Here is a 12,834-nt window from a genome sequence, read left to right as displayed (position 1 = left end):
AAGACAGCCCACAGGAGGTGTGGGACCTGGAATTGATTCTCAGTGACGGGACCCCCAACCCCAGCCCTCCAGGAGGGACTGAGACCGGCTTGTCCAGTAAGTGTGACCCACAGGCTGGGCCAAGGTGGGGGTGACAGAGACCCAGAGACCGCTCCACCAGGTGGCCCCGTCAGCAGAGGTGGCAGGCCCTGTGGTCACAGCGCATCTGCTTCCACGGCTCAGGAGCCGACTGACCATCACCGCGGCCAGGCGAGGCATCCTGGGAGCACGTGCTAGAAATGGAAAAGGCGGGAAGGTGGGACCCGGCAGGCTGCCGCCCCTGTGTCTCTCGGCTCTGCTCCATGAGCCTCCTGCTTGTGACTTGCCACTCAAGTGCTCCAAAGGCCCTCCCAAGAGAGGGTCCCTGATGGTCCCCAGCCTGCAGTCTGTTCGGCTTCCCACTACTTCCCACAGGTGTAGGTCCCTACGGGTGTCCGGGTCACCCTCACCCACCTCTCCCTTAGACCGTAAGTGCCACCAGGACCAGGTCCTGGGTACCCAGCTGCCTGGTACCTGGGGTGCTCATGAAGACAGGTCTCATGTCCTGCTCATGTGCCCAGCAGAAGGGCAGAAGCAGGTACAGAGCCAGGCTCAGCCAACGCACAAGGTAAACTCGCCCGAGCCCTACGCCAGCAAGTGGTGCTCCCCAGGGCCAGAGGCTGCTCCTCAGCTCCAGGTGGCTCTGATCCCGCTCCCCCAGATAGTTGAGATGAGACAGGGACTGAGCCATGATCCCATGGGCTCACACTTCACTGGAGGTCCCCTCTGTCCAGGGAGGGCTGTTAGAGGCCAGAGAGCAGGCTCTACCCAGCCAGGTTAAACAGGAGAGCCCAGCAGCTAGTGTGCAGGAGAAGCAGGACCCACGCCAGGCCTCTGGCCCTCTCACACTGTCCCCCGCCCCCCCGACTTCTGAGTCTCAGACCCCAATGGCCGAGGATGCTCAAATCAGGAAAAGAAGAGAAAAAGAAAAAGGGAGAGGGAGGTGACTTACCCAGGTCCAAGGCAGCCTGAGCCACGCAGTCAAGGGCCCTCCCTCCACAGCAGGGCCCCCGCCATCACTCGGTCCCCTCCACACACTCACACTCACTCACACACCCACACTCACACGCACAGATGTCCCATTTATACTGGGAAGATGGGCAGGACCAACCAGGAAGTAAATTAATTCAATATTGCACTCGAAAAATGTCATGAAGTCCCTCCCATAACAGAGCAACAGTTACTAAGGAAATAGAGCACATCACACAGAACAACGCCCCCACAGGAAGGCACCTCTCTGAAAACACCAGCCCCCCCAAAACCCGAGCAGAGAAGTTGTAGGAAATGTTTGTGTGACTAGTTGTTTGTGAAAACTTAGAGGAAATGCAGTCCCCCCAGGAATCGTTCAGGAACAAACACTTGGCAGCATTCACATCACAGCTCATCAAAGCCACCCTGGCAAAACAGCCCTGTGCGAGGGGCACCCGGGCCCAGAGGCCAAAGCCCCAAGGAGAAGTGAAACACCTTTTTTAAAAATCACATAACATTAAAAAAAGAACTGTAGCGCATCGAGAATCAACACTGCAGTTTCGTATTTTATTTCCTCTCGCTGGGGACAGACTGTTTGGCAGGCAGAGTGTCTGTCACCTAGGTGACGGCTAGACTGCCAGCCGGCTCCAGGCCACAGGGACTGAGAGCCCAGGCCCCGGCCTGCGCCTGCCGATCTCCTCTCCTCTCCCCACCAGGAAAGTGCCAGGGAGAAAGAAGCACTGAGAAATGAAGAGGTGGCTCCGAACCTTGACAAACTCTTGCAGAACTTGAAAAGGAGCCCGTCGGAGATCCGAGCTGCCCGACCTACCGTGCCATTTCCACCCGTGGCTGGCTTGGTGTGGTTCCCAGGGGCAAAGGGCTTTCAGTGAGACGGGAGAAAGTGGGGGAAAGCGGCCCAAGGATCCGCTTCCCACTTGCCGGAATCAGGGGTGCCCTGGAGGAGAATCAGCACCCTTTCCACAATGCCCTGTTCTTCTGTCCTGTTGGACACACAGCTGAGCCAGTCTGCCCCAAGATTTTGTAACAGGAAAAAAAAAAAAAAAAAAAAAGCAAACCAAAAAAACAAGAACCAAGACCCCTGCCCTCAAGGCAGCCATGGGCAGAGAGACCTGCTGGCCTCCCACCCCATGTATGGGACCTGGTCAAGCCACTTGGCCCGTCCAGGCTGACCTGCTCAGGATCCCATTTCCTTATTTGTAACTGGAGGAAGTGAAACCGCCGGGTCCTTCCAATCTGCACATTCCCATGCTGTGAGCCTGGCCACGGGAGGCAGGACAGACATGCCTGAGGAGGACGGTGCACAGCAGAGCTGCCTGGACACAGGCTCAGATGTGTCCGAGGCATGGGCTGCCTGCCCCAGGGGACACTGAGTTGGGGGTGCTGGCAGTTCCTGCTACTTTTCCATTCTTAGATCTTGGGGTACAAACAATAGGTAGCTTCTGTGGTCCGCTCTCAAAGCCATCCCAGCAAGTAGACGGGCTTGGGCTAACTTTTCAGCACAAGGAAGCCCCTGCTTTAGGTCCGCAGTTCAGAGACCTAGAGCAAATCCCACAGCATGTGATTCAAAGACACAGATGGATGCAAACAGGGAGAGCGGCAATTATATCAGAGCGTCACCTTGGCAAACCCAATCTGGATAAAGGACCGACTGTGGTGCTCAGCTCACATCAGAGTTGGAAAAGAGTCTCCCCCAAAATAAGCAGGATCACTGTCCTGAGGGCATCCCTAAGGATCCAGGAGGGAAGGAAGTCCAGAGGGTCATCTACCCAATCCTTTCATTCCAGGAGGAGGAGACTCCAGAGGCTCGGGAAGGAGAGGAAACACATCGAAGGTGAGTGTGGTCACCTTCTGGATGACCATCTGGATCCAGACTGAATCAGCCAAAGGAAGACGCTGGCTCAGTGAGGGAGGGGCCCGCTGGGCTGGAGAGGGGCACAGCGCACACCTCCTGATTCACTGGGAATCAGGGAACACTGATGTTATGCTCTGGATATGAGGTGTCCCCCAACAGCTCCTAAGTTGAGATTGGAGGTGAAAGGATTCCACATGGAGCTGCAACCTAACGGGCCCGTCCTAGCCTGAATGCACTAATGTGGTAACTGTGGGCAGGTGGGCGGGCAGGTGGGCAGGCTGAGGAGGGGGTCCCTGGGCACTGCTCTGGCAGGGCACACCTTCCCTGCAACTCCTTCCCCTCTCTCTGCTTCCTTGCTGCCAAGAGCAGGGTAGCTTCCCTCCGCCATGCCCTTCTGCCAGGATGGTCTGCCCACCTTGGGCCCAAAGCAATGGAGTCAGTCGGTCGTGGACTGCATCTCTTCAACTGGGACTGTAAGCTCAAAATAAACTCTCCACCTCCATATTGTTCTGGTCCAGTATGTTGGTCACGGCAACATAAAGCTGATGAACACAATGAAATGATCCTCACTGCCCAAGTCCCAAAGAGGGCCACCCCGCGATCCCACGTGGACACAAGAAAGGAAAGGGGCCAAGCCTTGCAAGGCAGACCATCACCTCGGGTGGACGTGCCTCCACCACGCCTGGCCTGAGCACCCCGATACCTCGGTCGTGGGTGTCAGCTGGGCCAAGGTGGCTGCTTGGGACCCAGTCACCCCGCCCTCTCTCAGTTCCACCCCTGGCCAGACCAACATGGCGAGGGGCTCCTCACCCAGTGCTCCCCCCACCTACTTCTCTTCAGATAAAATTGGCTTAAAATGGGAATGACAGGTGGAAGAGAAGGGAGTCCCCCTGGGCGGAGTCCCCTGGGGCTGAGGGTGTGCAGCCAGGAAGGGCAGGGAGCACTGTGGCATTCCTCAGTGGAGGGATGAGAAGAAGGACCAGGGAGCTGTTCTGGGAGACAAGTTCCACCCAGTTTGCCAAGCCACTCCTTGCTGTCGGCTGGCAGTGGGCTTCCTGGGGACACCTGTGCCTTCCACAGCACTCCCTGCCCGGTGGCCTGCAGGACACCAGCTTTGTCTTCTCGTTCTGCACGTTGGCAGGAATACGTAGGCCAGCCACCAGTTATCTAAGGTGCTGGGGACAGCAGTCAGCAAACTAACCTCTGTCCCCTCGTTACCCGTGACCTGGATTCTCGTGCCTCATCTATCTGCGGAGGAGTTTCCACCTTTCCCTGAGTCTCCTTGGCCCTGACCATGGGACTGGAGGACAGAGGAGCCCATGAACTGAACCGGAGATGACCTCAACGGGGTCTCCTCCTCCATCTACTGCCTCTGTCCTGCATCAGCTGCACCAAGTACCAGGGCACTGACACCAGGAGGCCGGTGGCCATGGGGCACTCAAACTCCCCAGGAGGCTCCCCGTCACGGGGTCTGGGGACAGGCAGCGCCCATCCCGACACCACTCAAAACACACTCCAGTGAGCACTTCCCACACCCAGGGGCCAGGCAACCGGAGTCCAGGCCAAGTCGGCCCCCTCCAGGGCTGTGGTTGTGTTTCGTGGTTACTGATGCTCTCTGAGCCTCGGTGTCCTGTGCTATAGAACAGAAGTGACGAGGACACCTGGCCCATGGAGCTCTTGTGCATTTAGTGAAGAACACATAAAAACCCTGGTCAGTGCGAGGGAGGCCACAGCTGCTGGTCAGGACAGCTCACCTCAGCAGAGACCTCTAGTCGTGTCTGAGAATCCGCCCTAAACCGCTCCCCGCCTCCAGATCTTAAGTGACCTAACTGGATAGAAGCCGTGGTGTTTATCCTATGGGTTCCCAGTTGAGTTGTCTTGATTTTCAAAAATAAAAAAAAAAAGTTCTCCATAGATAAAAATCAAAGCTCAGAATCATTCCATGTCAGCTAAAATTAACAACAGGGAGAAACGGGGTAAAGAATACAGAATTAGAGGAAGCGCGTGGGTGTGGGTATTTGGTACAAAATGTGGTAGAAGGAAAAAACGACAAAAAAGAAATTTGCCCTTAAAAGGAAATGAGAGCCTCTGATCTCCCTTGGTATTCGATCTTTTTTTTTTTTTTTTCATGTTTTCAAACTGTAATACCAACTTTTAAAGGCAGCAAAGAAAGGAACAGGGACAGGTGACTGGCGTTCACCTCTCCTGGTTGGGGAGCCCGCGTGCAGGTCCAGGCTGCCTTGCTCCCACCTCTTCGGTTTGGTTTGTCACCTTTGGGATGTGCTGGCGTTTCTCAAGCCTTCACAAAGCCCCAGAAGGAAACTCCAAGGTGGCCAAGCACGGGCTTCACGTGGCCAGGACGCAGGGCGTTTCAGGGCTCCAAGCTGCCACCTCCCATCAGGCTGGCACCCCCAGGAGGAGGTGCCCATCTCTCCTGAAGCCACCTCTGCTCAAGTCCCAGCCCCAACAGGTGTCAGCGATGGGCCAGACCAGTCAGGTGACCTTTGGATGCACTTCCCCAGGGTGACTCAGGGCCAAGCCCTGAGCGGGTGGGTGCCGCGCTCCTCCACACTCCAAGAGGTGCCGGAGCGGAACAGCCAGCCCTTGTACGCTAATAATAACTGGTCAACAGAACCACAGCCAAGGCTCCCCATGGGAAGGAGCGAGCTGCCCGATTTGAGCAGCTGGCCTGAGCAAGGGTTTCCTAGGTGCTCCTTGTTTATAGAGCTCCCGACCAGCTCCACATCCGCCTCTTCATCCAAACGTTCAGGGAACACACCTCAACGGTCCTTGTTTGCTCACACTCGTTTTTTGAGAAATATATTCCTTCAGGAAAAAAAAAAAGTAACTTTCCACTTTATAATTTTCAACACTCAATATCCGGTCCGCGGTGGGTGATGGATAGAAATACTCCATTAATATTCATCTTAGGTATTTCCAAAGGACAAGTCCACGCTGTCTGGGGCAGGTGGGAGAAGGGCGATGGACAGCAGCAGTGAGCCGTTGATGGATGCCTCCTGACTCTGGGCCTGCCCGGCTCTGACCAGTGGTCGACAGATGCCGCAGTCTGGCTGGGCACAAATCACGAGCCACTGAAGCAGGAACAAACTTTATTTCTGAACTCCACCAGCACACTCCACACACGCTCCCCGGGAACTCTCCTGAACGCCATGCGGCTTCTCCAGGAACCACCAACAACCGGAAATCCCTCCTCCAGAAATCCCTCCTCCCGCACTTCCTCAACCAATGGGAACTCTTCGGGAATCCCAGCGAAAACTCCAAAGTAGCACGAGAACTCCAAAGTAGCAGGCTGAGGCGGACAGCGGGGGTCTAATATACAATTGGATACACAGCTTAACATAACCATTATCATCTCCATGGCTTGCTGGCGTCACCTCTCAACCACTCCGTTCTGGCAAAAATGCCATGCATCATTCCGACTCGGCTATGGCTCTCAGCATACCGAGGCCACTGCTCAGTCCAGTGTGGGTACAGCAGGAGGCCACTCCCATACACCCACTCGCAGATCTTGGGCGTTCACTAACGTGCCCTCTGGCACACTCCTCGCTGCCCAATGCCCACAAAGACAAAGCTGGGTGAGGCTGTGCTCCCCTCTGGAGACAAGAGGAGCTTCCCACTGCCTGAGGAGCAGCCCCAGCCCCAGCCCGTGTCCTCTTGAAACTGCTGTCTCTGCTGGACCTCTCTGCACAGTGTTGTCTCACTGGCAGGAACCAGAAGTGACCTGTGATTAATTATGCACCATCCTCAGAAGATCAGGCTTTCTGCAACCATCGGGGAGAGACGCGGACTTTGAAGAATCAAATGGCCACCTCCGCAGCAGCCTTCCCAGAACAGCGTGGAAGTCCATGGGCAAAGCCACCCTCTGAGGCACAGTGAGTGCTGGGATCAAGTCACTGGGTCCAGGCAGCCAGAGCTGGAGAAGCAACTCAATCTGACCATGGAAATCCAAAGAGGTGACCATCTCGGCTGATGTCTGAAGGACATGACACGAAATGATGGTCCTGTGTGGGGCTGGCCCCCCAGCTGAGGTCACCAGCTGCAACTGCATGACAAACGAGCCCTTGGTGGCAGCTGTGCATGACGAGGAGGTGGCATCCGTGAGTGGCCCCGGCACACAGGGCCACTGGACACGCAGCCCTGACTCCACGCACACTGAAGGAAACAGTCTGGCTCTTCTGGAAGGCTAGACGGGGCGGGGCTTGGAAAGTGCCTCTGTCCTGCAGAGCGGCTGTGGAGGAGCAGAGAACTCAGGGGCATGGATGGCTACTGGCCTTCAACTGCAGGGGCCACAAAGACCCCGTCCCGGGTGTCCTGGAGGCCTCCAGCCAAGCAGAAAGAGCTCATTTCTGCTGCCTCGGTAACAAAGGCCAATGAGGGTTGTCCATGGAGAGTCCCCACAGCAGCCCAGGCAGTGATGGAGAGGCAGGCCCTCCTTGGATGCAGAGCTTGGTGGTCACAGCGAGCCCGAGGCTGGCTGAGTCCCTGAGCTGCAGCAGCTACAGGAGCAACCCCATTCCGAATCATGGACCCAACCCGGCAAAAGGGATAAGGGATCAGCATGTACACGTGAACCGCAGTGAGGGTCTGTTTCATCATCCATCATTAGACGGAGGTAAAAGGACTCCCGAGACCCAGCCAAGGAAAAGCACAGGCTCTCGCAGCGAGAGCTAATGAGGACCCCCAGATCTGACCTGCAAGCACCACTCATGTGGCCACCCAGGGTCAGAGCTCACTATCCAACCTGAAGCCCACTTCCCCCACGTGGAAGCCATGTCTCCTTTAAAGCTTCCCTTTTCCCTTTATAATCGGCCTTATTTATTCCCTTTCCCTGTGGAGTTGACAAGTAGGAGCAGACCTATCTTACTCCCAGCTCCGCAGTGCTGACCTCAGCAGAGTCCTTCAGGGAGAGGCCAGGGCCTCCAGAGCCCTGAGAGGCCGGGATGGAGGGGCAGGAGCAGCAAGGAGACCCTACGCCCATGGACACCACCCTCCTCCCACCACCACCCTCCTCCTACCACCTCCTTCTCACTGGCTGTCAAAGCAAATGCAGTCCCTGGAGTGACAGAGATGAGCACCTGACTTCCGTCCCCATGGGGAAGTGGGCCATGGCTGCTTGTCACCAATGCTCTCCCCATGTCCCCAAACATCCCAGATATCCCCCAGAATCACCAACACCACCCACCGGCATCCCTTGGATCTTAAAAAAAAATACATATCCATAAAAACATGTGAAATAGGAGAGAACACACATTTAAACACACAAGACTAGCATCCGAGAGCAAGGGGATGGCTGGAGGAGACGGTGATGGGGACATGGGGGCAGCTCTGCCAGAGGGGCTCCATCAGGCGGAAGGGCCCTTCAGGTCCTCTTGGCACTGGGGTGGCCCCACAGCCTTGGGGAGGAGCCCGGGGCCAGATAGCCAGCTCTGAGCTGCTCACCTCGCCCTTCTCAGGCACGTGCCAGCACCTGTCTGAGCCTCACACTCGTCCTCCCTAAAACGGGGAAGGCCCTGGTGACGAGACAGGACCCAAGGCACACGTGTGGCTCCGACACCTAATGGCCCCCGGCATAAGTGGCCGAGGCAGTGAGGGGAGATGGGGAATGGCCAAGGAGCCACTGCCTGCCATTGTCAGACCCCGAGGAGGAGCACCGGGCTTGCTGTTGGCTAGCCAGGCTAAAAGGGACAAGAGGGGGAAATAACTGTCCTTTGCCCAAGTTAGGGGACCAAGGGAAAAAGGACCTCGTGACCCATCCTAATGAACTCCACTCCATGGCCAAACCCCCAAGGAGTTAGATCTTAGGTCCGTTTAGAGCACAGTTTAATATTTTCCTCTTCAAATAACCGCTCACGTAGATCAGCACCGGTGGGCTCTGCTTTTCCCTTACCACTGACCCAAGCCTCCCCACCTCCTCCGAGCCTCCCCCCCGCTCACGCTGACCGGGCCTCCATTTCCCCCAGGAGGCCTCCTTCCCACCCGAGGCACAGAGCCGCGCACCGATCCGTGCAGGGTGACTCACTGTGAGGGATTCCCCACAGTGAACACACTCCCAGTCAAGTGACTCATCTCCACACTTGCTTTGAGTGAAAACATGTTATTATGTTCAATAAAACCATACGAGAAATAATAGCTAAAGATGGCATTTAAATAACTTCTACCAACACCTAAAAATGGCTTCCTGGAGGGAAAAGGGAATCATTGGCATTTTCAAAGATATTTTCAGAGCTCCCTCTTTTCTCCTCCTCCCCGGCCCACCTCCCCTGAGGCATGAGTCATGGCCACATCCCCAGCTGCAAGGACCCCTGGCCCAGGGTAAGCTTGGGCCAAGTGGGTTTGTCGTGAAGATGGAGGCTGCCATTGAGATCTAAAAGCAGTCTAGCTACTCCACGACCATCCCTTCCCCTTTCGGTTCCCATGGAAACAGACCTCCGATCGCCAAAAACAGGGTAAAGATAGCACCATGCCCGGTTTTCCCCCACAATCTGTTTCCATGGGAACTGGAAAAGAAAGGAAGGGAGGCTGCGTAGCCAGACTGCTGAAAACCTCCGTCCCCCTCAGCTGGAGTGGCGGGCAGCACACCGGTCCCAGCAGCCCACGGGCCTCTGTGGGCTCTTGAGGAATGAAACGTCCACCCAGGGATGGAGTCTCAGGGAAAGCAAGGCTCACAGTAGGCTGGACCAAGTGCTAGAAGCCAGCTGTGGACCTCTCACCCAGCAAGCAATTCATTTCTTGAATGTCCCTTCAGCCAAGTTGAGAGGACCCACTTCAGACCAGCTGGTCCCACACCTGGCTGGGAGACAGAATCACCCCAGACCTTTGGAATCAACATTTCCGAGGGCTGGGACCAGAACTGAGTAGTGTTGCATGAGCTCCAAAAGTGACTCTCAGGCAGGACCATTCTGGGAACCTGATGGTCTAGACGGAAGCTTCTCAAAGTTCAGCATCCGTGCAAAATTCTGTGGGGATTTTGGTGAACTGCAGATGGGGGTCCAGCAGGTCTGGAGCAGGACCTGAGGTTCTGCATTCTAACCAGCACCCAGGGATGCTGATTCTGCTGGTCCAGGGACCACATTCAAGTAGCAAGATTCTAGAGTCCAGTGATTTGAGTCTTGCACCTTCTTTAGAAACCAAAGATGAAGATGAGAGTCATCTCTGCAGTAGCAGCTAGTTCCTACCTCCAATTGCTAGTCCACTACCCATGACAGGCTCTGGAGAAGACTGGCTTGGCGTAAGGGCATTCACCTAATGCTTCAGATGACCCTCCCGTAAGTGTTTCCTCCACCTTCGTGAGGTACGATATCCAGGAGGATCAAAAGCTAACAATGTTCAAAATCCCTGTGTGATCATCAGGTAAATGTGATTACTTCCTCCAAAGCTGATCTCTCTGAGAAAGGTAACAGCAAATTCCACTCATCTGAGGATCAAACTAGTGATGGGAAAGGTGCAAAACGTGTAGAAAATATCCACAACGATGGACATAGAAGAATGCCACTGTCCGCATGTCATTTTAAAGAAAACAGAGACACTTTGGAGGAATCTCGGGTATTTATGACAAAAATAATAATAATAATTTAGGTAGCCTTAAAATCCCCAAAAGAAATTCTAAAAGAAAATTCTAAAAGAAAGAAAAAATTGTAAAGTATCAACGTGATTTCCATGTTTTAGTTAAAAATATGCAGGGTAATAGAAAGGTAATATTTATTTCCACAGTGAACCATAAAGTGATTTTAAACCACGTTAAATGCTGGCGTATTATTCAAAAACAAGTTACTGATTTGCTATTTTAAGAAATCTCCATTTTGCTGATATAGAAATGGCAAGCTATTTCAGTTTGTTTCACTAAATACACTGTGTACCTCATTCAAAAAGCATATGAATCTTTGAAAATTACAGTAAGAACAAAGATTTCAACTATAAATCACGAAGCCATGTCATAAGCTTTCTTGAAAAAAATAATTCTGATTCTAAAAATGTGGAAGGAGAAAAAAATCAATTATTTGATTAGTCAGCACACAAGCAGCAAAGCGAGCTGAGTGCGTCTGCACAGCGCTGTACCGCGGGCAGCTAAAGGAAGCACTGAGCCTGGGTCTCACCCTCTTCATTGCACTGAAGCAAAAATACACAGATATTTAAACATGCGTGGAAAACGCCACACACAAACTTTGTTTAAAATGAGTTAATATTGCGATTCTGTTATTTTGAGGTTCCCAAAGCACACAAGCCAGAGTGTGCAAAAGACGTATGCACACATACGCATGCACGCATGCACGCGCGCACACACACCCCCCCCAACACACACAATGATGAAGTAAATGGCTGTGGCAGATGATGCCAAAGGAGTGGGAGCTGTTAAGTGCTCCATCAAAAATGATAAAAATGATTGGGAATAAATGCAGAGGCCTGCTCACACCCAGACCACTAAAATCTGCTAGTCTATGAGACTCCAGGCAGAAAAATCCATTGTTGGTATTTACTGCGTGCACGTGCGCACTTTGTGTAACACGAGGAGCAACCACAGCTGAGTCGGCAAGCTTCCTACAATGAGCCAGATGGCGGGCAGCTTTGCACAAGGCCATGCAGTCTCTGTCCCTGCTCCCCTACGTTGTCAGGATGGCCTGAAAGCAGCCATGACAAACAGCACGTAAGCCCACAGGTGCGGCCATGTTCCAATAAAACTTTATCAATACAAACAAGCCCTGGCCAGCAGGTGGACCACAGGCCATACTCTGCCCGCCAGTCGACTAGAGCACACAAGGCTTTCCTTATTTGGGGGAAATGTCTTATTCAACTTCGACTCCAGGACTCCAGAGAAAGGCAGGAAAAACCCTCTTCAATTCAGTCTCATTCTGTTTTCAGTTGCCCCTGAGGAACCCCTGGACTCACAACACCCCAAATGCTCAACATTTCCCAACACCTACCTACCAGCTCTGCTCAGCTGCAACAAATTAATGCATTGTAATCATTTCGTATGTGTTCTCTGTATTTTTTTTTACAAACATCTTGTCTCTTTCACTTCATTCTAATAGTTCCAAGGGCAAGACTTGATTTGCATTTCCCTTTAGAATTGAGCTTAGTATTCAGCACTAACACAAAGATATCAAGGGTTCTGCTGACCAACCAGTTCCCCCTTCTTCCTGAGAGGTAGGTTAAAAAAAAAAAAAAAAAAAAAAACAAAGAAAACCACCATCCCTGATGTCTATCCCAATGAGATTATGGCAAAGAAGAAATTCTCCAGGTCTACGCTATGAAGGCCAAGCATATAAATGAGTGTGCTCACTAGAATTCCTGAGGTAAGTGCCCCTAGCAAATGCACATGGCGATACGCACTGAATTCAGTAATATGTAAAAGTGCAATGAACTACATGGTGAACAAATTAATTGTTCATATTTGAATAGAATTACAGAATTTGGAAACAGGAAATGCTCTTTAGGTATGATCCACTTCAATGTACTATCCTCCATAAGAAGAAATCCCAGCTCAGATATCTCCAGTAGTTATGCACATCGGGGCCTCAAACTCAGAGCATAAAACTGGGATAAATCTAATGATAGAGAAATTTTTGCACTTTAAAGAAATCCTAGAATGAATCTTTCCTCGCTGATAAAAACATGCACTGGTAAAAAGATGCTTGCCCATCATTTAGCCGTTCCCTGACTCCAGGTTTGGATAAGTGCAGCCTTCATGGTGGAAGGTGTGCCTGGGACCACACACAGTGCTTATGCAGGAGAGCATGACAGCTCGGAGTGCCACGGCAGAGGTGAGTCACACCTGTGACTAGGGGTGTGGAGGCAGCTGGGTGTGAGCATGGCAGCTCCCGTGGGAGGTCACAGCTGTTTTCTGTGACCTGGCTCTCTGGGTCACTGGCACATCAACGTGAGATGAGAGGAGCAGC

General features: G+C 53.1%; 1 protein-coding gene across 8 annotated transcripts in view; it reads right to left on the bottom strand.

Annotated features, from left to right (window-relative positions):
- The window catches only part of Ldlrad4 (low density lipoprotein receptor class A domain containing 4), a 381,472-nt gene that overhangs the window by 245,204 nt on the left and 123,434 nt on the right, over positions 1-12,834 (bottom strand). The window contains exon 1 of one of the 8 annotated variants that reach the window (XM_077792395.1): positions 1,877-1,951. The exons of 6 other annotated variants lie outside the window; for them this stretch is intronic. The gene's annotated coding sequence lies outside the window, so the exon portion shown is untranslated. Of the gene's footprint in view, positions 1-1,030; positions 1,113-1,876; positions 1,952-12,834 lie in introns of those variants that run through there. One more of the 8 variants, XM_077792396.1, reaches the window with a different exon arrangement.

The sequence above is a fragment of the Urocitellus parryii genome, chromosome 13 (assembly GCF_045843805.1).
Source record: "Urocitellus parryii isolate mUroPar1 chromosome 13, mUroPar1.hap1, whole genome shotgun sequence".
In the NCBI taxonomy this organism is placed as follows: Eukaryota; Metazoa; Chordata; class Mammalia; order Rodentia; family Sciuridae; genus Urocitellus; species Urocitellus parryii.
Note: the sequence above shows the minus strand (reverse complement) of the source record. Positions and strands in the feature narration are given on the sequence as shown.